Source organism: Pleurodeles waltl, chromosome 6 (genome assembly GCF_031143425.1).
Source record: "Pleurodeles waltl isolate 20211129_DDA chromosome 6, aPleWal1.hap1.20221129, whole genome shotgun sequence".
NCBI classification, from domain to species: Eukaryota; Metazoa; Chordata; class Amphibia; order Caudata; family Salamandridae; genus Pleurodeles; species Pleurodeles waltl.
In genome coordinates, this window is record NC_090445.1 from 37,652,542 (window position 1) to 37,675,270 (window position 22,729).

Here is a 22,729-nt window from a genome sequence, read left to right on the forward strand (position 1 = left end):
TAGTATCAACTAGCCCTCTCACACTGGCCCTCCGGCCTCCTAGGTCGCCCTTCCTATGCCTCTCGCCCCCTGGTTGCATGTTAGAATCCCAGGAACATGGCTGCATGTTAGAATCCCAGGAACATGGCTGCATGTTAGAATCCCAGGAACATGGCTGCATGTTAGAATCCCAGGAACATGGCTGCATGTTAGAATCCCAGGAACATGGTTGCATGTTAGAATCCCAGGAACATGGCTGCATGTTAGAATCCCAGGAACATGGCTGCCTGTTAGAATCCCAGGAACATGGTTGCATGTTAGAATCCCGGGACCACGGTTACATGTTAGAATCTCAAACCCATGGTTACATGTTAGAATCCCAGGACTGCGATTACATGTTAAGGCTGTACCTGACATAAAAGACACCCCCGACTCACTGCACTATCGAACAGACCTCCAAGGTTCCTAACGAGCGACGTGTGACGCCCACTCCCGCGTCATACTACCTCGTAGCGCTGCGAAGCGGCCCGAGAGGAAGCGCCGAGCACGACAGGACACAAAACTCCGCAGACTGAAGATGTTTCTGCTTGTCTCCTGCTTTGCAGCTTGTGTTTGGCGTCCAAGCCAGTGAACTACGAGGCCGAGCAGAAAGGTTGGTAAATCTACACTTTGGGGTACTTGTACAAAGCAGGGGAATTATTTGTCAGATGAGCTCTGCGTCCTCCTCGTTAGTTATATTTCTCAGCGGGAAACGGTCCAGACTACATCGTTACCTGATGACTTTTTTTTTTTTAATATAAAAAATGATGAAAGTATCCGAGCCGGTCTTCCTATCCCCTGATTTGCCCCCCACATACCTCTGCAGTGGCAGCCCTCTCACAGAGGGGTCAGACTTTCCAGGTACATGGGAGAGTACCGCATTCAGTCCTGGTTTTTCCTTGGCATCCTGGGACATGTAGTCCTTATGTTATAAAGACATAAACCAATCCCAAAATATAAATGTAAAAAAAAAAACAGCCTGGATGAGTTACCCAGTTACCCAGGCATGTACCTGGGAAATCTGAGAGGTGTGGGGTTCGCAGCTCAGTGCCTCACTTGGGGCACACAATAATTCGTATTTTATTTCGGATTTCTCCCTTCTCTCTTCTGAGTAATGAGGGCCGCTCAGTCAGTTATTGACACCAGCTCTCGACCACATAAAACGCCTTTATCAGCAGGTCCCACCCTGGTGGGCAGGTACCCTGCCTCACTGCCTAGGATGCGCCTTTTAATAGTATCAGACTTGGGGCCAGATGTATGAAAGCCTTTTCCCAGTTGCAAAAGGCTTTTCCCCCTGTAACAATCCTATTCTGTGAGTCGTAACCTGTTACCGCCTCACAAAATAGGTTTGCAAGTCTCTATTAGGAAGGGGCGTGCCAAGGGTGTTGTTTCCTCAAAGCAAGTCGCAGGGGGATGTAAGATTGTTTTGCGACTGTGAATGCGGTCGCACGCAGTTTCCACCAACTTCAAGTTGATGGTAACCCATTCGCAGACTAGAAGAGGTCCCCAGGGGACCCCTTCCCCTTTGTGAATGGAAGCAAAAATATTTTTTCAGAACAGGTAGTGGTCCCACGGACCACTGCCTGCTCTGAAAAAATGAAATAAACCTTTTTTATTTTAATTTTATTTGAAGTGCATTAAAAAAAACTGCTTTATTTAAAAAGCAGTCACAGCCATGGAGGTCTGCTGTCCCCAGCAGGCCACCATCAGTGTGAGTGCAGTCATTTCCAATGGGGTCGGAAATTGCGACCTACCTCATGAATAATAATGAGGTGGGTCATTTGTGACCCCGTTGGGGATTACTAAATGTGTCTGAGACAAGTTTGTGCATTTCATTTTGTGAGTCTCTAATTGTGATTTGCAATGAATCGCAGTTAGGGACTAGCAAAATGGAATGGCTGTACATCTGGCCCTTAGAGCAGATGTATCAAGTTTCACAGGTCCACGCATGAGCAGCTCATCCTGTGCCATGAAATCTCTTCACAGTTACAAAGTACTTTAACTGGCAGCATGCCATTCAAAAATTCTGAAACACTTTCCCCCTTATCAAGCCCACAATTCAGTGTACCACAGAAATCAGTGACCTCCCTATCACTTATGGTAAAGAGTGAATAAATGAGCATTGGCAAAGCCAGTAGATCTTGCATTTTGGTCCTGACTAATACATTAAAAAAGCCAGTTGAAGTGAAAAAAGAATTGTTTTCTGTATAAAATTGTTATAATATCGTTTTTGCGTTATAATTGAGGCTCCTAGTTTTCCTCTTTTATTGATTTTTACAGATAAATACAGACAGAAAAGGATGGGTTTTATGTCTGTATTCATTTTTAAAAGTGGAAAAATATTGAAAATTGTGCATCTAAGGCGTACATTTCCATGCCGTCTGTTGTGATTTCCAAGACAACAGATGAGCAGATGGACAGCATGAGTTTAAAAAAAAAAAAAAAAACGGTTAAAGATATCTTTAAATACGTGCATGCATTAAAATATATTTGTAGTAAATTGCTAATATTTACCTGTGGATGTAGTGTTTTGTTATATTTGGCACCTGAATTTGCTAAATTGCAATGGCCATCAACGAATGCGTGCATGTTTATCAGTTAAATATGGAGATGTACCATTTTTTTGACTCCACTTATTTGCAAAAGACAAAATAAATAAGGATAAGTACCAATAAGTTGCCCAAAAAATAAATATGGATAAATACAGATGGAAATGTTAACAAATTAAATGCCATAAAACTGGGTTCCCTAGTTATAATTCGGGGTACTATTTAGAAATAAAATAGTCCCTCATGCAGCGCAATGCCAGCATTCCACAAGAAGCAGAACATTACGCTAAATAGCCAATAGCAAGAGATGAGAGAGCAGTACTCCTCTGAGGTGAACCAATTGCCACTCTGTGTATTTATAGAGTTGTTTATAATAGATCACGCAAATCCTCTGCTGGCAATTTTGAGGCTAACATAATTACTTTGTAATACCAGGACTGTCCCTAAATGATTGCATCTGGAATAGAAATATAGATAGTTGTCAAACAGAAGCATGTCATGTGCGAAACCTTCAGCAAATAAAAGGTTTTCAGCTATTAGCACTTTGCATGTTGGGATTTTGAGGTCCATGCCTACGCTCGTAAAAGTGAAACTCCGGGTCCCACAATGCACTATGATGTTGGCTACAAAGACCAGACTGATTGGAGGGTTCACACAGGAAATCTGTGCAGTCTTGGTTTAAAACACTTAGGCCCTCATTATGAATATGGCGATCCGGACCGCCATGGCAGTGGAAATTACCGCCACTGGCATGGAGGTCTGGACCGCCATATTCTGAACAAAGGGAGACTGCCACTTGTGGAACTCCGCCACTGCCAGGCAACCGTCGCCAGGCAGCCTGACGATGGCAGAGTTCCTTATCCTACAGGGCAGCGCTGCCCGCCGGATAAAGAACCTGTGTTTCCCCCAGCCTTTCCCTGGCAGTTTCCCCCACCAGGGAAAGGCTGGCGGAATGGGTGCCCCGGGGCCCCTGCACTGCCCGTGCACTTGCGATTTACGGCAGTGATATGCACGACGGGTGCTGCTGCACCCGCCGCACTGCTACATTGATAACAGCTTCATGTGGAGCCGTCGGAAATGTACAGGCCGAGCATTCCGCTGGGCCGGCGGCGGCGGAAACACTGTTTCCGCCCACCAGCCCAGCAAAATGTTCTTTATTGGGCCGGCGGGATCCTCAACGTGCTGGCGGTCGATGTTCCGACCGCCAGTACAGAACTCGGCGGGATTTCCCGCTGAGTTCATAATGAGGGCCTTAGTGTCTCATTATTAGTGCCTGTGTGTGTGGGCACTGTCATAGTGCCTAGTGAAATACCAATACAGTTGATTGCATTATTTCCAAAGTTAGTATCTGAGTTGGAGAGGTCAGAGTCAGGCACACCATACAACAGAGTTTGACAAAGCTGAAAACTGCAAGTTTTGCCTCTTTTTGCCCGCTATACTTAATGTAAATGTTGCTATGCTTTGTTTGGCCTCATGAAGTTCACTCTAGTAATAACAGCCCTTCCAAGTTTCCCAGGTGTATGTGTGATTAGCTGCTCCAGTCCAGTTTTTCTTTCTTTGAATCGCAGTCTTGTTTATTCCATTATGAAAAATGTGCCTACAAATCCCAGAATTAAAAAAAAAAAAAAAAACCTGGACTGGATCAGCTGGTCATGCATGGATCTGGGAAACGTGGCAGCAGTGAAAAAAAAAAACCGTTAGGCATCTGCTTTACTGTTGCCCTGCCAAGTTTCCCAGGTCCATGTGTAATGTGCTGCTCCAGTCCAGGTTTTTTTCCTTTGAATTCTGGACTTGTGGTTTTATTCATTATAAAACAGGACTACAAGTCCCAGAATTCAGAGGGAAAGAACCTGGACTGGAGTAGGACATAACGCATGGACCTGGGTAACTTTGCAGCTCTGCTACTGGTAACCTAGGTTCTCGTGCAAACTCCTGTTTGCGTCTGATTACAGTGGCACTCCTACTGAGAGAGGTGGTAGAGGCCAGGTACTATCCTGTCATGTTGGAATTGCTGTCTTGCAAAGTACTGTTGGTTAAAAGCCAGGACTGGCTGATGGTGTTACACATGACATGGCCCTCAGCACCTCTACTCTGTAACCTTTAATGTCAGACTAAGCGCTGCCCTTGTTGGTGTACACTGGACGATGTGAACCTCAGATGGCAATGAGTATGTGTCATTGTTCGTAATATTCACCAGCAGCTGTCACACACAGGCAGGCTAGGAGGCCCTGGGAAACCAACACAGATTACCCTGTCCTGTGAATTTCGTTACCTCTCTCTATTAGAAATAAGGAGAGCCATTTGCACTTTAGGAAATCTCTGAAGACGTGTCTTTTCTCCATCTAAACCCTGTGTTCCATCCATTACGCCTCTGACTTCAGCTTATCCTTTCTTTAGGTCTAGCTCTGGGAAGCCCAGTTTGGAGGGAGCTATGCGCTTTATAAATCTCCTTAACATAACGTCACACAACAAGTCAAACACAGCAACATTTGCCATTGCCCTAAGGAAGATGCAAGTATACTCCTCTCCAATGGGAGGGTTTACTCACTTCTCTGAGCTACAGGCAGTACTGTGACCAGCACTGGAAGGTTTACTCACTACTGTGAGGCACAGGGAGAGTTTACACACTGTGGTATTTATTAACTCTTATAAGGTACTCCAAGGGAGTATTTACTCACTGTTGTAATGGATAGAAAGAGCGTATTTACTAACTCTTGTAAGGCACTGCAAGAGAGTATTTATTCAGTTGTAAGGTACTACAAAGAAGAATTCACTGTTGTAAGGTACTGCAGGAGAGCATTTATTCTGTTGCAAGGTACTGCAAAATAGTACTTATCCACTGTTGTAAAGTAGTGCAGGAGAGAAATTACTCAATTGAAAGGTACTGAAAAGAGTATTTACTCAGTGTAAGGTATAGCAAGGGAGTATGTACTAACGCTTGTAAGGTACTGCAGGAGAGTATTTACTCAGTTCTAAGGTACCAAAAAGAGTATTTACTCACTATCACAAGGCACGGCATGAGAGTCTTTACTCAGTTGTAAGGTACTGCAAAGGGGTATTTATTCACTGTTGTAAGGTAGTGCAGAAGAGTATTTTATCAGTTGTAAGGTACCAAAAAAAGAGTATTTACTCACTGTTTATTGGTACTGCATGAAAGTATGTATTCACTGTTATAGGATACAGCAGCGAAGTACTTACTGTTTTAAGGGATAAAAAGAGAGTAGAGTACTTACTAACTCCTGTAAGGCACTACAGGGAGAGTATTTAGAGAGTTATATTGTACTGCGAGAGAATTTCCTCACTGTTCTAAGATATGACAAGTCACTATTTACTAAATATTGTAAGGGACTGCAGGAGAGTATTTACTCAGTTGTAAGTTACTGCAAGTGAGTATGATCTCACTGTTGAATGGTATAGCCAGTCACTACTTACTAACTCTTATAAGATACTGCAGGAGAGTATTTAGTCACTGTTGCAAGGTATAGCAAGGAAGTATTTACTAACTCTTGTAAAATACTGCAAGGGATTATTTCCTCCGTGTTCTAAGGTATAGCACAGCAGTATTTACTAACTCTTGTAAGAGATTGCAGAAGAGTATTTACTCAGTCGTAAGGTCCTGCAAGAGAGTATGATCTCACTGTTGTATGGTATAGCCAGTCACTACTTACTAACTCTTGTAAGGTACTACAGAAGAGTATTTAGTTACTGTTGCAAGGGAGTATTTACTAACTCTTGTAAAATACTGCAAGGGATTATTTCCTCAGTGTTGTGAGGTATAGCACGGCAGTATTTACTAACTTTTGTATGGTAATGCAGGAGAGTATTAGCTCACTCCGTAGGGTACTGCAAGCCCTCTATCCTGCAATTCGCCCAATGTCCCAAGCTGCTAAAGGCAGGTCCACCCCCAATGCGAGTGTGCGCTCAGTTCTCTGACACTGACAAAACTCCCCCTTGCAACCGGAGTGTTTACTCACAGTTTTAATGTACTGCAAGGAAGTATTCACTCGCTGCTGTCAGCTGCCACCAGCCCTCTTGCGTTACAACATGTGTTTGTTCAATTGTCCAAGGCGCATTTATGTATAAATAAATGAATGAAAATTACTTCTACAGAGCAGTGTTAACCTAATATGGCAGTCTTGGCGCGCCAGCCGGAGCGGACAGAAACTGATTTATCAGATTAATGCCTAAGAAACAGCCAAGTCTTTAATTTTCGGCAAAACACGGAATGGACCGTGAAAGCTCGAATTTAAGGGGGAGAATGAATGCCGGAAGCAATCACAGCAGAATATCTGCCCCTCCCCAATCTTGGGACTTGGACATAACTATCTGATGCGGATTGTTGGGGCTGACGAGGAATGTAGGGAACAAGAGAAGAGTTTTGTGTTAAATGCCAAGTGCCCTAAAGACAGATCACTTGACCTCAGGAAGCCCAAGCAGATGACGTCATCGACCTGTAATGGAGGAGCGAGAGGGACGCCCTGAAGGTGCTGGGCGAGACAGGCAGAGAGTCCCAAGTAGAAAGGGTCACAGGTATCAATTCTTGCAGGCGGTGCCCTAAATTATGTTTTATTGACAATGTATTTTTGCAGATTTATATAGCGCAAACTTGGCTCAAAGGCATCAGAGCGCTTTACACGAACACCAGATTCCTTTACACAAGGTCAGGCTTTTTAAGGCACTGGGAGATTAAGTGATTTGCCCAGAATCACAGGATGTTGAGGTGAGGCTGGGACTTGAACCTGGTTCCCCATTTGGAAAGTCGGCTGCTCAGGTCACATCTTCCCTACAATCTGTAGATAATAGAGGAATAATCTTGTTAAGGATGTGAAAATCAAAAAATCTATAGATGTTACCTTATAAACAATACTCACAAATCATAAGAGGTGTCAAAAATAACACCTAGTTCATACGTGGAGGGGGATGGCCAGCTAGGGAGGCCACCAGGATGAGATCTAAACAAAAGGGGAACCTCCAAACCAGAATACCCCTGTTTCTTCACTGTCCAATGTTCAAAGAATTGTCTCAAACTGCAATCATGGAAAACTGAACCTTAGCAGAGACATCCTTTAACAGACATCTTTTATCAGAGCATCATTAAAGGATACGTGGCTCCGTAGGTTATCAGCATAGGACATGAAGGAAAAGCCAAAGGAACTTTTAAAGGAGAGACGTAGATATTGAAGAACGTAGGACTGAGAGATGATCCACGTGGAACTTCACAGGTGAGAGGCCTGAACATACACCAGAAATGTGGAAGGTGTAATGACTGCCCACACTCGCATGGAAAGGATTTAAAGCCGGGCACTGCCTTCTCTAATGAAGGACTCAGCCCTTCACTAGATGAGGATCTTAGGAGAGACAGTGTCGAAAACAGCTCTAAGACCCAACAGAATGAGAACCACTCTCTTCCCCTGATCTAAAGTGACTAGTAGATGTTCAGAAACTTTGAAACCTGTAGCTTCGTGCCATAGGAGGAATGAAATCCAGATTGCATTGCATCACAGCAAGGTGTTGAGTGAATACATCATGATAATTGTGTGTTAATCTTCTCCAAAGATTTAGACACAAAAAGAGTGAGCGAGAGGAATCTGAAATGACTTCAGCTTGAAGGATCTGCTGAGGGTTTATTAAAAGAGGAGCTACAAAGGCTTTTTCCAAGCAGTAGGAACGCAGTGGTACAGAAGAATGTGGAGAGAAAAGAATCCTGATGTTAGATTATTACTTTCTTTAAAGAGCCCAGATACAAGGGGAGACTTGTAGGAGATGATTTAAGACGCAAGACAATTAGAGGTACCATATGATTAATACAGTGACTGAGGATATAAAAGGAAGGAACATTGGAACACAACGCGATGAGTAGAAAGTAACTAGTCGAAAGGTCATTCTGATGGGGCAGGATTCAGTAAGTCTCAAGGGGTTGAAGTATTCACTTGTGGATGCATGTGCACTATTTGATAATCGAAATACCACCTGTAGGAGTCCCCACATAAAGGAAATAATTAAGAAATAGAATTACATTGCATATGTGTACAGTGCATGTTCGTATAGCACATGGTATCTTAGATAAAAGGAAGAGGTGAATTTACATTAAGGTTCCCACGTATACTATGGAGTAATGGAATGCCACTTGAACAGCTTTCATGAGGTGAAATAATAGGTTTACAATACTATGTATGTGTACATTGCAGCCCTGATGAAGGCACGGGGAGATTTCCCAGACGAAACACGTGTTGACCAGAATCTAACCTGAAATTGCTGTTGTGAGTTGGATTATTGCACTGAAGTTGCCAATATGATGTAAAGAACGGATACTCTGAATTAAAGAGGAATTCAACAATAAATTGAGAAGATTGTACAATTGGACAACGGTGGGATGTGTGCCTTATTCTATATAAATTGTTATCAGCAATCAGGGATTGTTGATGTGCAGGGAACTGGGATGGTTTTCCCTGTTTAGTGCACCGCCTGAAAGTCAAATATATACTGTATTATAATTGGAAACAAATGTGACGAGCAGCACCAAATTTCCCCCCAAGACCACCCACAGACGTAGGAACACAGCAGTAGACACAGAAGAGTTACTTAGATCAGCCAGTGCAGTTGAATAGTGTTGAGTGCCTAACGATAGTTGGAGGCCGGAGAGTGGTTCTAAAGGTGAGTCATATTTCTTAACCAAGGAGGACAGAGTATCAGCCGACAGAGGAGAGACTTCCAAGAGTATCCCATCTAATGTCTGATTATAAGAAGGTGACACAAACAGCCTCAATCTTCTCAGAGAAAAATGACAAAAGTGAGTTGCATTAGGTTCTGAATAGATTGCCTTAAGAACCAAAGGTAACGATTCGTAATTCCCTCTTTCACAGGAGCCAATGAGTGCAGTTGAGACAAAATTGGAGAAGTACCTAATTTGTGCTGGGCACCACTAGCTAGCCTAGTTGCAAATTTTTTAAATAATTGTCGTTTCTAAATAAGGGGTGCTGGTAATCCAAACTAAATGGCATTATGGTAGGGTAGATGCAAAGAAATAAAATCCTTCGAAATTGATTGTCATTTTTTGGGCCAGAGTAGACAAATTACGTTGTCATTTAATTCGGCGTAGCTGAAACAGACAAGATTTCACCACTGCGGCTGCTTGTTTAGTAAAGGTTAAAGAGGCGTCAATTTCTAAGGGCTCTTGACATCCGCGCCCAGCAAGGCTAGAGAACCCAAGATGGATCCCCATAACTGGCCAGTGTCCGCGTTGCAGGATTTGATGGACCCAGAATCTCTGTCTTGGAGCCACTTCACTTGAGATGGTTAAGGTTCTTCCAATACTATACACTAACTAAATAATGTGTGCACCATAATGTTGCCTTTTTTAAAGCTAGCGATTATGTGTGTCATCGCCTAGAGGAAGAATTTTTGTACAAAGGGTTTGATGAAGTGGGTTAAAAGAATTTCTTTCAAAATAGAAATAAGACTAGAAATAATAGAGCCCTGTGGGACACCACAAGAACACTGCTTGGAAGTTCAAATTAAGTTTCAAACCGAGGAAATATGATGCAGAACGAGCTGTCCATCAGAAAGTCCTTGATCCAGTCCTAAGCCAAACCCAGAATACTTAAATCAGACAATCGGGTGAGAAGGATTGAGTTAACTGTATCAAATGCCGCACTCAGGTCTAGCAAAATCAATGTAGAGGGAGTGTTTGAGTTAGCTGCTTATCTCATATCATCCGACTATTGGAAATTAGATGTGTCCTGCAGGAAAACCCATGTGTGCTGCCTGGAAAAGGCTACTGCTGGAAACAAAAGTGGACAGTTATTGGAAGTGTGAGTGGTTGTTCAGTGCTCTTGAGCATGCCAAACCCGCTTGCCTGCAATAAGTTCATTTGCCCATAGTACCAAGTCACATTTCGAAGAACTCTTACTGCAGCGGGAGTGTGTAATCGCAACTCATACGCTCGGCAATTTGCTGCAGCGGCCTTCGCTAAAACAGCAGTGTGCGCTCGCTGCTCTAATGCACTGGCTGCTACGTCGGTGGGAGTCCATCCCGTACAGCTACTCATCACTGAACCCTAAAAAACCCTTAATACCCCTTAAGGCGATTCTTACCTGTATACTAAAAAGCAGCTACTCGTCACTGAACCCTAAAAAAAACTTAATACCCCTTAAGGCGATTCTTACCTGTATACTAAAAAGCTCTCCTACTCCTTAATGCAATCCATCTATAAATCCTAAAAAAAAAAAACCTTGCTATTCCTTATCGCTACTCTTACCTAAAAACTCCTTACTACCCATTAACACTACCCCTCCCTGAGCTCTGGAAGTCCTTGCTATCCCTTAATGCTAGCCATCCCTGAAGCCTAAAGATCCCTAAAGGACTACCCTTGAAGCTACCCATCCCTGAAGCCCTAAGACCCCAAAAGGACTACCCTTAAAACTACCCACCCCTAAAGCCTAAAGACCCCTAAAGACTAGCCTTAAAGCTACCCATCCCTGAAGCCTAAAGATCCCTAGAGGACTACCCTTGAAGCTACCCATCCCTGAAGCCCTAAGACCCCAAAAGGACTACCCTTAAAACTACCCACCCCTAAAGCCTAAAGACCCCTAAAGACTAGCCTTAAAGCTACCCATCCCTGAAGCCTAAAGACCCCTAAAGACTAGCCTTAAAGCTACCCATCCCTGATACCTAAAGACCCCTAAAGACTAGCCTTAAAGCTACCCATCCCTGAAGCCTAAAGACCCCTAAAGGAGTACCCTTGAAGCTACCCATCCCTGAAGCCTAAAGACCCCTAAAGACTAGCCTTAAAGCTACCCATCCCTGAAGCCTAAAGACCCCTAAAGACTACCTTTAAAGCTACCCATCCCTGAAGCCTAAAGACCACTAAAGGACTACCCTTAAAGCTACCCATCCCTGAAGCCTAACGACCCCTAAAGACTACCCATCCCTGAAGCCTAAAGACCTTTAAAGCTACCCATCCCTGAAGCCTAAAGACCCCTAAAGACTACCCTTAAAGCTACCCATCCCTGAAACCTAAAGACCCCTAAAAACTAACCTTAAAGCTACCCATCCCTGAAACCTAAAGACCCCTAAAGGACTACCCTTAAAGCTACCCATCCCTGAAACCTAAAGACCCCTAAAGACTAACCTTGAAGCTACCCATCCCTGAAGCCTAGAAAGCCCTTAGCTAACACTCCGCACTACTCTTCCCTGCACCCTAAGAATCCCTCGCTAAGGCGACCCTCGAGGTCCCACTTCTGAGCCCTATTTCTATCGCCACCTTCCTCCCTCCCCGCAGTTATCGCTGATCCTGGTATCCGGGACTCTGAAGAGGGGTTACCGGGTGGTACCAAGAACGTGGTTTTAAGACCCGCACTGGTCTCTTTAAAGCTTTCGAACAATGTTTTTAGGGCATCAGTGGAAGCACTTTCAGGACTACATTCTGCTGGTTATGTACAGTGGAGCTGTGCGGCATCCGCTCGTGAGAAAAATGAGCACCGCGCCACCTATGGAGTCACTTACAGAATGTCAGATGATTGGCTGTTTATGTCACAGTCTGGTAATACCATTACCACATCCAGTCACAATGACATTACCGCTTTACTGGTGTAAAACTTGCACCAGCTTTTTGCTTGTGTTCTGATACTAATAGACATGGAACGCTGTGCTCTTCTCTTAATGCGAAAATAGTGCTAAATTAACTGAAAAACACTTTCCATATATTTCACCTGATTTTTTGTTTCCCATGTATGCTAAACTACCCTCAAAGTGGTATGTCTGTGATGACAAAATAAACCAAGTATTAGTGCAAGAATATTCTAAACTTTTCTTGATTATGGCCTATTTAGGTAAGGTAATCTTCCCTTTTTTGTGTGGCTTGATAGCACAGCTTTCTGAACAAGATTTTTCTTAAAGCAATTCTTTAAAACATGGATAGAGTGGGCGCTGGCTGGACTTCTCAAAGAGCAGTTTGACTCTCTCGCCTCAGCTATCACCTGGCAATGTATCATTCCACTTACCAGAAAGTGCTCAAAGGAATCATTTAAATTTACAAAATACAATCAACTATGCTTTTAATCTTTTACTTCTGATTTTCCTATATCTATTTTAGCTACTTTTCCCCCAGCTTTGGCAAAGCCAGTAGATCAGGCTTTAATGTGATAAACAGCATAAACTTCATGCACACAGCATTTGTAAATGTCCTTGTTTACGTTTGCTAGAACATTAAAGCCAGATATATTCTCTTTGCCAGTGCTTGTTACGTTTACTGCTACAGGATGGCTTTTTAGAGTCGAGCCTGCGTTGCATGCGCTCGCGCATGCGTTTCGCAGCGAGACTCTTTTGTATTTAGAAAAGGGCTCGGAGCCCTGTCAACTTCACGTCAGTGTTTTTTATTGGTTCGTGGGCTTCCCTAATAAAATCTGCTTGCTTTCATTAGTCGAAGGCACGCATATGTCATGCCTTTTCCGGTGGCTAGCCCTGCTCAAGCGCAGCGACCAAGTACAGAAAACATGTGAGGCTCGCTGTTTTCCATCGGGCTCGTGGACTTTTTTTTCTCTAATTTACGAGCCCGATCTCATTTGGCAGAAGTTGTGCGCTTTACATATTTGATTTCACTTTTTCCGGTTATGTACATAAATGCTTTTTTTGCCCGATAGGTGAAAAGTTGGGTTAGGAGTTTACAACGAGATCAGCTCTAACATGAGCAAACGCGAGACGTGTTGTGTTGTAAATGCTTGTTTACTTTGGTGTTTTTTGGAGTCTCGTAGCCTGAGATGACAAGCGAACATGTCGGGTGTTTCGTGATGAGAGGAGGCTGATCAGTGCTCTAACCTTCAAAACATGTGATGCATGGAAGGGTTTTTGTCACTCCCCTCGATTCTTCTAGTCCAAGTGTTTCACTGAAGGTGGGGGGGGGCTCACTATTGAGAAGCGAAGGCGGGGTCTTACTGGTGGAACTCAGAGGTGCTCTCACTGTTCAGAAGTAACATCTCTGCCTGGAGCAGATTCCTGCACTCCCTGCTTAGAAGAAGGGGTTCTCAGTGGACCCCGAGTGAGCAGTCACTGCTGGGATTCCGTAGCTCTTTAAAGAGCAGGAGTGTGCATTCAGGGCTGGAAGGCGTGGGCTTGCACTATTGCAGGAAGGCGCACTTATAGCTCGGAAGCAGTAGCTCTCATGGAGCAGGCGTGTACAGATGACTCTGCCTGGGCGAAATCCAAATTATACCTGCGTAATTCGTGCAATATTGGGAATTTCGCGTTATGGTTAGTATGTGAAAGTCCTGAAATCACGCCATTACGCGTTTCTGTGTATTAACGCTGCCATTCACGGCAAAAATGTCGCACAGAAACAACAGTCAGAACTTGAGTGGCTGTTGCTCATGGCAATTGCGGTTTCATGCTATTGTTTTAACATGAAATAAATTCGTGCTTCAAAAATTGATACGTAGACGCATTTCGCACTAACATATAGTGCTAAATGACGGATTTGCTTTTTTGAATTATCCTGCGTAATTTAGTGCCATGACTGCATTTTCCCAAAAGTGTGAATATTTACTGGCAAAGTATGTACATTTCGCACATCCCTAGCGCGTCTGTCCTCATGGAAGCAGCAGTGACTGCCCCAAGGCCCTGGGAGGTGGTCTGTTTACGAGCCACAGTGAGATACCGTCGTGGGAAGGAATGAGCAACGAGGGCTCTGCTGCAGCATGGAATGTGCAGGAGGAGCTCACACAACACATCGTAGAGGTCAGTGAAGGTCATAGGGGTCTGTTCACCCCTTGAGGTGACAGCAACAAAGAACAGAATTTTGAGCCCAGCTAAAGTGAGAGAGAGACGAAAGAGAGAGGAAACAGTAGAGAGAGATATGCAGATATAGAGAGTGAGCGGGACACACGGAGAGAGACAAATACAGAGCGAGACAGAGGGAGAAATAGAGAAACACACAGAGTGGAGAGAAAAGAGAGAGAACGGATACAAACGGAAGAAGAGAAAGTAAAGGGAGAGGTGCACGAGAAAGAGATCCAGAAACTGGAAGAAAGGAAAAGAGAGGGGAAGAGGGGAGAGAGACGGAGAAAGATAGAGTGGACGAGATGGAAAGGAGTGAGAGACAGGGTTGGAAAGAGCCAAAGAGAGGGGGCGATGGAGTGAGAGGGACCAAGCGAGAGAGACAAATCTGATGGATGAGAAGAGAGAGAGAGAAAACGAGAGAGCTGGGAAGTGAGACAAAGACAAAGCATCAGAGGGGAGGGGAAAAAGAGAGACAGAGGGGAAACGAGAGAAGGCGAGGAGAGACGGCTAGAGATAAACAGAAAAGCAGACAAACAGAGAAAGGGAGGAGAGAGAGATGGAAACATGGGGAGAGGAAAGATAGGAGAAGTGAGAGCAGCATAAACAGACATAAACCGGAGAGTAGCAAACGGACTCAGAGTGGCAGAAGATCACTGGGAGTGAGAGAAACAGAAATGGGAAGAGGGAGGGAGGGAGGCAAGATAGGTGAGGCAGACGAGAGAACCTGAGGTACCAAGAGCGAGAGAGAGACAAAAAGGGATTAAGAGAGGAAAAAAGTGAATGTGAGGAAGCAAGATAAATTGAAGGGGGGAGAAAGGGGCAGAGGAGAGGGAGGAAGACAAGGATGGAGAAGAAGTGGGGAGGGGAAGAAGAAGAGAAAGGAAGATGGAAAGAGGGGGACAGAGAAGGGGAAGAGAGCAGCAAAGGGACAGAGGAAAAAGAAGAGCAAAATGTGAGAGGGATAAGGGAGAACTGGGTGGATAGATTGAATGGAGACAGACAGGACACTATGAAAAGAGTGAGTGACACAAAAAAGAGAGAAAAGGATGGAGAAACAAGGAGGAGGAAAGAGACTGAAACGGAGAGGAAAGGAGGCGATGAGAGAAAGGCAAAGAGAAGGAGGGAAGGAAAAGCCAGTAAGGAAGAGAGAGCTGGAGAGAGACTCCAGATGTGACACACGAGGTGTCGTGGCGCACGAGTCTGGCTGCCCGCTGGCCTGTCTCGTGCGAGACACCATGCCAGCCCTGGCTCCGTGCCCAGGAGCCGAGGGCACTGCTACATTCAAGGACATGTTTATAGTGAAAGACTGGAGTGGGTGTTACACATGGGATAAGGTCACGTGACAGCTTCTGGAATGGGGGGCGAGAGAAGGAGGGAGAGACGGAGCGAGAGAAGGGAAGAGTGAAAGTAAGGGGGGAGTGGGGACGAGAGGGAGAAAGCCAATAGAAACTGAGCGAGGGGGGTGAGGGGAAAAAGCGAGGAAGGAAGGGGCACGGGGGAAAGAGAGGACGGTGTGGAGTGGAACAGAGAAGGCGTAACGACGGTGGCAGAGAGCAAGAGTGACTGGGGAGAGGGGCGGAGAGGCAGAAGAGGTCCTGAGAGTCAGTGGGGTGCCACCTGTCCACTATTTCCATCGACCTCCCGTTATTTCAGGCGAATGTCCCTTGTCTGTAATGTGTTTATAATTATGGCTAATTTGTAAACTTTGCCAGGGCGTGCCCCTGCCTTGGCCTTCTCAGTTCCTCCTGCCTGGCCTCTCTCCCCTCCGCCTGCCATTGGCGTAACAAAGGCACCCGCAGCCTCCGTGGTGTGTGGGTTCGGGGTGGGGCATACCTCCAGGTGCCCCCTCAGCACAGTACAATGGCCTGAGAGCGGTGCTTTAAAACATTTGGTGAGTAGCTGCTCATGCTCGCTATTCCTGTTGTACTGCATTTTGCACTAAGCAAATAGCGCTAAATGCTGGACCTAAATTGGGGAAAAGTCCAACCCAAGAGCACATTTAACAAACAGCTGATCAGCTTGCTACTCATCTGTTGTTACATTTAGCACTGTTTCTTAATGCAAAATGCATTCCTGTGCCCATTTTGGATGGAGGGGGTCATTTTTGCTCTAGGAAATAGCCCTAAATGGAGATCTACACCTCTCAGGTAATTAAGTGCAATCTAATAGAATTCTCGGGTAGTTCCGAGTGATTATGCTACACTGAATTACGTGAGTTCGCCCACCTAATTGTGCAGAGTCTGTCAATCAACGTATATATTTCTCTTTTTAAAACTTTGCCCCCAAGGACACATGTGACAGCATATCTGTTCTGGCTTACTTGTTTACAAACAGGATATTGTAAAATGCAGTCTATCAGGGTAATGCACTTGCAGCAGAGATCATGGCATATCCAAAATATTCCAAGCTATAATAGTGGTAAAATAACCCTGTTGGTTAATGCATTTACTGGAGTAATTTGTGTGCATTGTGTCATATAGGTACAGATTTGACTCAACAAGCACATAGGTTAACAGGCCAGCTGCACAGCACAGCCCACAACATGTAGATGACAGATTTGTAATTTATGTATATAATTTAGTGAGTTACTGCTTTGGCTGCAGATATCCTTGTGTTTCCGCAGGTCAGAGATTACAGTCCTTGTAATACAGTTTAGAAAGTATTCCCTTAGGTTAGGTCAAGAAAAACACTTAAACCTATATGGGATTTTTTTTAGGACTCAAATGTGGGGGAGGGCACTATGGCCCTGAGTACAGGTAGAGCCATGATTTGTGACCCCTGAGCAAACCCCTGTATGCACAGGGGCCGTACTTGTAATGCGTTTGGAGCTTACTGAACATGGTAATTTCAAGATGCAATGAGGTCCTTTCCTGACACTAGATATGGAGAGGTTAAACCTCCTGGAGTGTAACAGAGCAAAACAGTACAGTAGCATGCGGACTGCGTGAGCACCAAAACCGCAACTATTCCCCAAAACCTAAGAATCAGCCCAATTTATTGCACCCAATAAATGCAGAACATGAGAGGGATTATAAAGTGCGGTAAATGAGGGCCTGGTAGATAGGGCCTATTTCACAGGTGGGAGTGCACATCATCTTTGTCTAGGGCATATTAATCGTTCGAAACACCACTATTGTGAGCTCGCGAAGGGAGCGTGGTTCTAACCATCCTCAGAATTTCGTGGAACAGTTTGAAGGACTTCAAACCAGTTGGTTGGTTTACTTCAGCAGTAATCCCCTCCGTCCCAGGAGCCTGGCCTAAGCAGAAGCATGCAGAGGGATTTTGTAAAGTTTGGGGGTGTTGTATAGCTTATTTGGTAAGGTGGTTTTATTTCTTATCTTTTTGGTACCATCGTTTGTGGTAAGAGGGGAGAATTCTGTGGCAACTGCCCCTTATGGTGACTCGTAAATGTTTGCTTAGAGTGCATATGTCTGCTAGTTTTTTAGGTTGAGCACAGCAGCGCGCGACGTGTTGGTATCAATGTGGGCTTTTAACCACGCCCACCCCAAACCCGGCACTTTTACTCGTTCGTGGGGTGGGCTTGCCTAATAAAAATCCTTTGACATTGGTAAATGCTTTGTTTGTTCCGCCTTGGCTCGGTTTTGTTACCGCCTCGGACACCGACCCTGTTGCATGGATAGTTGTACATTTGCTGATATGTTTGACTGCGAGTGAACTTCTTTTTCTGTTTGTATCTCTCCTTCACCCTCATTGCGGCCGTGGTGCTTTGAATTGACTTGCTTATTTTACTTTACATTTTCAATTTAGTTGGCTAAAAAAATTGTTAGGAATTTACAACACTGATAGCTCTAACGACCAAATGTGAGACACATTGCATTGCAAATGCTTGTTTATCTTGTAATAAGCCAAGTTACAAATGAATGTTTGTGCAATACTGTTATGTATCATAGAATTCAAAGAACATAAACCTAGGGTGACCTGTACTTGTATCAGATATCCATTTAGTTTTGTATCATTGCTTGACCTCCTGAGATGTGTCCATAAACTTGACCTTTTGTCCTGAATTTTTACAGTCCCTGCCCAGAATGTGCCTGTATGCTGGGTGGTCACCCTAAAAGACAGAGCATTGGAGACAGACAAGAGTCTGAGAGAGAGACAGGGTGAGGTGAGTGGAGTGATGGGGTGTGTGTGGGGGATTGGCAGGGAGGGCAGACCTTCGAGGAGCTAGGGAGTCGCTCTGAGTCTGGTTTCCAGGAGTCTCACTGCAAGTTCTCGGCCAGGCTTCTCCAAGTGGCATCTTTTGGGGTACTGGTGGCTCTCCAGGAACCCCCTAAACAGCTCTTCAGTGTGCAGCCTGCTAAATAAGCAGCTTTGACTTTGTTAAATTAATATAGAGTACCCCAACTGAAAAGTGGGTCTTCAAAACATGTAAGTGGGTGTATTCAGAGCGCATTAGCTGGTGTCTATAGAGAAATGGTCTAATTTGTACAATACATTTAAAGCTGATATTTGAGTGATAAATCATGTGGCATGGGGGAGACTTATGGCTTTGTTATTACCTTGATGCCGGGGGCGTTTGCAGCTATGGCTGTGTAAGTATTACCCACGCAGAGGCATTCCATGCCACTGCTGACAGCCCTGACTGATGCACTGAGGTGATCTCCAGTGGTGTAACACAAAAGGATGGCCCCCCCTTGCAGAAAGTGATGAGGTGCCCCTTAGCCTTATATATCTTGGAGGTATTCGGACCCCACTGCACCCAGGGGCTTGTGTTGAGCTCCTGAGACCCCCTAGACTTCAAATAACCCACCCACACCCCCACACTGCAGAGGGCTAACGTTACTCTACTGCTGGACGCTGCTGGTAATCCTGCCTGGTGTGGCCACCAAACTAACTTTGTCTCAAGTGGTCGCTCTTCTAACTTGTATAATATTAATAGTTAGGGTTGACTTTCATTGGCCTAAGTAGCTCTTATTACAGAAAAGGTTGGAGACCCCGGGCTGGCAGTGAGATAGGGGGTGAGTGCCCCACCCAGAGGTGCTCCGTGTAGTACGAGACGACCCCTAAAAGAGACAGCAGCCTCGACACAAGGGTGTGGAGGAGAGGTGGATTCAGGCATGCAATTTAATTGCATTACGAGAGAGAGAGAAAGAGACAGTCGAGAAGGGGCTGCACCTGAGCTCGTTCTCCTCGGCACTCTGAGAGGGAGAGCGCACAGGGACGAGATTGCTCCTTGGGGTGAGCGCCCATCTTCACCAAGGTACTGCAAGGACACCGTCCCCCCGTCTCCTGTTTCTGCTCTCTCTGCACCAAGAGACAGCGAGCGGGGTGGTCCAAATGTCAGTGATGTGGAGACAGACTCTTTTCTGCAGGCCATGAGACAGCTTTCACAGAAATAATGCACAATTAATGTGTACTCGGAGTGTTCAGAGATAACACTGGCATAAGAGACTGCTCCTTGTCAAAGATGTCTCTGAAACACGAGACAGCAGGGAGGAGATAGACAATGGGTGCGGAAGAAGAGACATCCGTGGGAATGGACTGCTCTACGTCAGAAATGTCGCAGCGCCAATACAGGATGAGAGGAGGCCCTGCGCCGAGACAGTTCTCTAGGCGCTACCAGACAGACTAAGGGACAGGCAGCAGGGTAAATGGAAGAAACAAACCTATAGTAAAAGAGGAAAATGAAAACGGCAATAAAAACTGAAGAGATGTAGAGAAAATACAAAAGAATATGTTAAAGTAAACAAGAAGGAATTCAATAAATAACGAAGGAATAACGTGAAGGGAAAGACAAGGGGATGTAGACAGAAGCAGAGAAACGGCGACAGGAAGAAGGAATAGGAAGGAAAATAGAACATGTTAAGGAGAGGGAGAGAGAAACAACAGAAGAAGGGACAAAGCAGGTAAAGGCTCAGAGAGAGGGAGGCATGAAGGGGTAAAAGAACCAGGATGAAGAAAGAAAGAAGGATGGATGAATTAATCAAGGACTGCTGTATCGTTTAGTGCTGTTTGGTTGCGCCGAGGCGTCATGGCACTGTGACTGAGAGAAGGGCACAGGGTATCCTATGACAGAGCAGGCGAAACGCGGAGCAGGCGAAGCGGAGACCTGACGGAGCAGGCGAAGCGGAGACCTGACGGAGGAAGTGAAGCTCAGAGAGGACAGACCAGGCGAAGCAGAGACCTCCCAGACCAGGCGAGGTGGAGACCTGACGGAGCAGGCGAAGCGGAGACCTGACGGAGCAGGCGAAGCGGAGACCTGACGGAGCAGGCGAAGCGGAGACCTGACGGAGCAGGCGAAACGGAGCAGGCGAAGCGGAGACCTAGCGGAGCAGGCGAAGCGGAGACCTCCCAGAGAGGGAGCAGATCAGGGCCGCCCGTAAGGATCCTCGGCTAGAGATCTGGCATAAAATGAGGGTTGTGGGGGCGCTTTTTTGTGGGAAGAGCCAAGGTGGAGAAACTCTCCAGAGGGCTCGACCTAGGAAGAAGGGAAGGAAAGAAGAAAGGATGGAAAATGAAAGAATAAAAGAAGGAAAATGAATGAAGGAAAATTAAAGTAAGGAAAGAAAGAAAAGGAATGAAGAAAGGAAAGAAGGAAACAAAGGACAGAAGGAATGAAAGAAAAGGGGAGAAGAACGGAATGAAAGAAGGGAAGAAAGACTGCCAAAAAAAGCTTTGGGAATGGTAGATGGACGCTGCCCCCCCACATAACCCCCCCCCCCGCACACCACCACCGGTGCCACCGAGCACCCTTCTTACCTTCTCTCGCCCTGGCAGCGGGGAGCAGCGCTGGCACCTCTGCCCTTCCCGCCGCCTCACCCGCTCCTCTGGCAGCCCCTGATGCCACCCTCGGGCTGCTTCCCTGAAGCTCCTCTGCTGCTGCTCTCCTCTGCCAGTTCAGGTGCTCTGTCTGTGGCCCCTCACCAGCTCCTCCGCTGCCCTCTGGTGCCACCCTCGGGCTGCTCCTCTACTGGTGCTCTCCTCTGCCCTGCTTCTTCTCTGCCAGTTCAGGTGCTCCTCTGTGACCCCTCACCAACTTCTCCGCTGCCCTCTGGTGCCACCCTCGGGCTGCTCCTGTGCAGCGCCTGTGCTCTGCCAGTTCAGGTGCTCCTCTGATGCTCTGTTATCCCTCACCCGCTCCTCCGCTGCCCTCTGGTGCCCCCCTCAGGCTGCTTCTCTGCATCGCCTCTGCTGCTCTCCTTCAGCCACTTCTCTGCCAGCCCTGGTGCTCCTCGGTCGCTCCTCTGATGTCTCTCTTCACTTGCTCCGGTGCCAGCCCGCTGGGTCTGCTCTGCTGTACTTAAACGGCTCCTTTTTGCACCCCTGGTGCCCCCTGCCAGCCGCCTGCTGCCGCCCCTCTGTCCTGTTCGTCAGCTGCTCTGCCGCTCCTCAGCCCTTCGTCACGTACCCATCTGTGCCCTCAGCTGCCCCACTTCTGTGCCCTCTGCTGCCCCACTTCTGTGCCCTCAGCTGCCCCACTTCTGTGCCCTCAGCTGCCCCACTTCTGTGCCCTCAGCTGCCCCACTTCTGTGCCCTCAGCTGCCCCACTTCTGTGCCCTCAGCTGCCCCACTTCTGTGCCCTCAGCTGCCCCACTTCTGTGCCCTTAGCTGCCCCACTTCTGTGCCCTCAGCTGCCCCGCCTGTTTCCTTGCTGCTCGTCCCCTGTTCTTCGGGTGCCCCACCTTCGTTGTGCCCCTCTTCTGCCCCACCTCGAGGCTCTTCTGCCCCACCTCGGAGGTCTCCTCCTCAGTCAGCCTCTGCCCCCTCCGCTCCACCACAGTTCCACCGGAGCTCTGGTGCTGTTTGGTTGCTGCCCCGCCTCGGGGCAGTTCTGCTCCTGTGCGCTGCTGCCGCTCCTCGAGGCGCTCCTCCTCGGTCAGCCTCTGCCCTCCTTGCTCCTCCGCTGCAGCCTCCTCTGCCTCTCTCCTGCCCGCCTCGCTTCACCTCCAGCGGGGGGTGCCAGACACGGCCGTTTCATGCCACCTGCACCCCCCCACACACACACCGTCAGCATACACGCCCCCCCGTAGAAATATCTTCTATTTTAAGGCTCGCACGCCCCCCCACCCCCTGAGACGTCCTCGGGAAGGGCGTGTGTGCGGGGTGGTGCCAGGAGGCGTCTCCTCTTCCTGGTTCCAGGACGTCTTTGAGCGCTGAATGCCTGTCGCCGCCTCTAGGCGCTGACTTGACAGCCAAACTCTGCTAAACCCGGGACGATCGATGGGGGCCTTGGAGCCCCCCCGTTTCACTCAACACCCGACGAATGTGTGTGGGTTTGAAGCACATTTGGACACGTGCCTGTCGGCGTGGCGGGAAACGGTGTCCCCTGAGGGTGATCTGTGGCCTTTTAACTTTTAAAGCTCCCCCCGCCCCCCCCCCCCCCCCCCCGGAGGTGCAGGAGCAGACTCGCTGCGCCCTCTTCTGCCGCT

At 46.7% G+C, this 22,729-nt stretch overlaps 1 protein-coding gene across 2 annotated transcripts in view; it reads right to left on the reverse strand.

The window, feature by feature from the left end:
- Positions 1 to 22,526, reverse strand: part of LOC138299121 (regulator of G-protein signaling 3-like) — a 351,262-nt gene extending 328,736 nt beyond the window's left edge. The window contains exon 1 of one of the 2 annotated variants that reach the window (XM_069237165.1): positions 21,060 to 22,526. The gene's annotated coding sequence lies outside the window, so the exon portion shown is untranslated. The remainder of the gene's footprint in view (positions 1 to 21,059) is intronic. The other variant, XM_069237163.1, reaches the window with a different exon arrangement.
- Between the last annotated feature and the right edge of the window lie 203 nt (positions 22,527 to 22,729).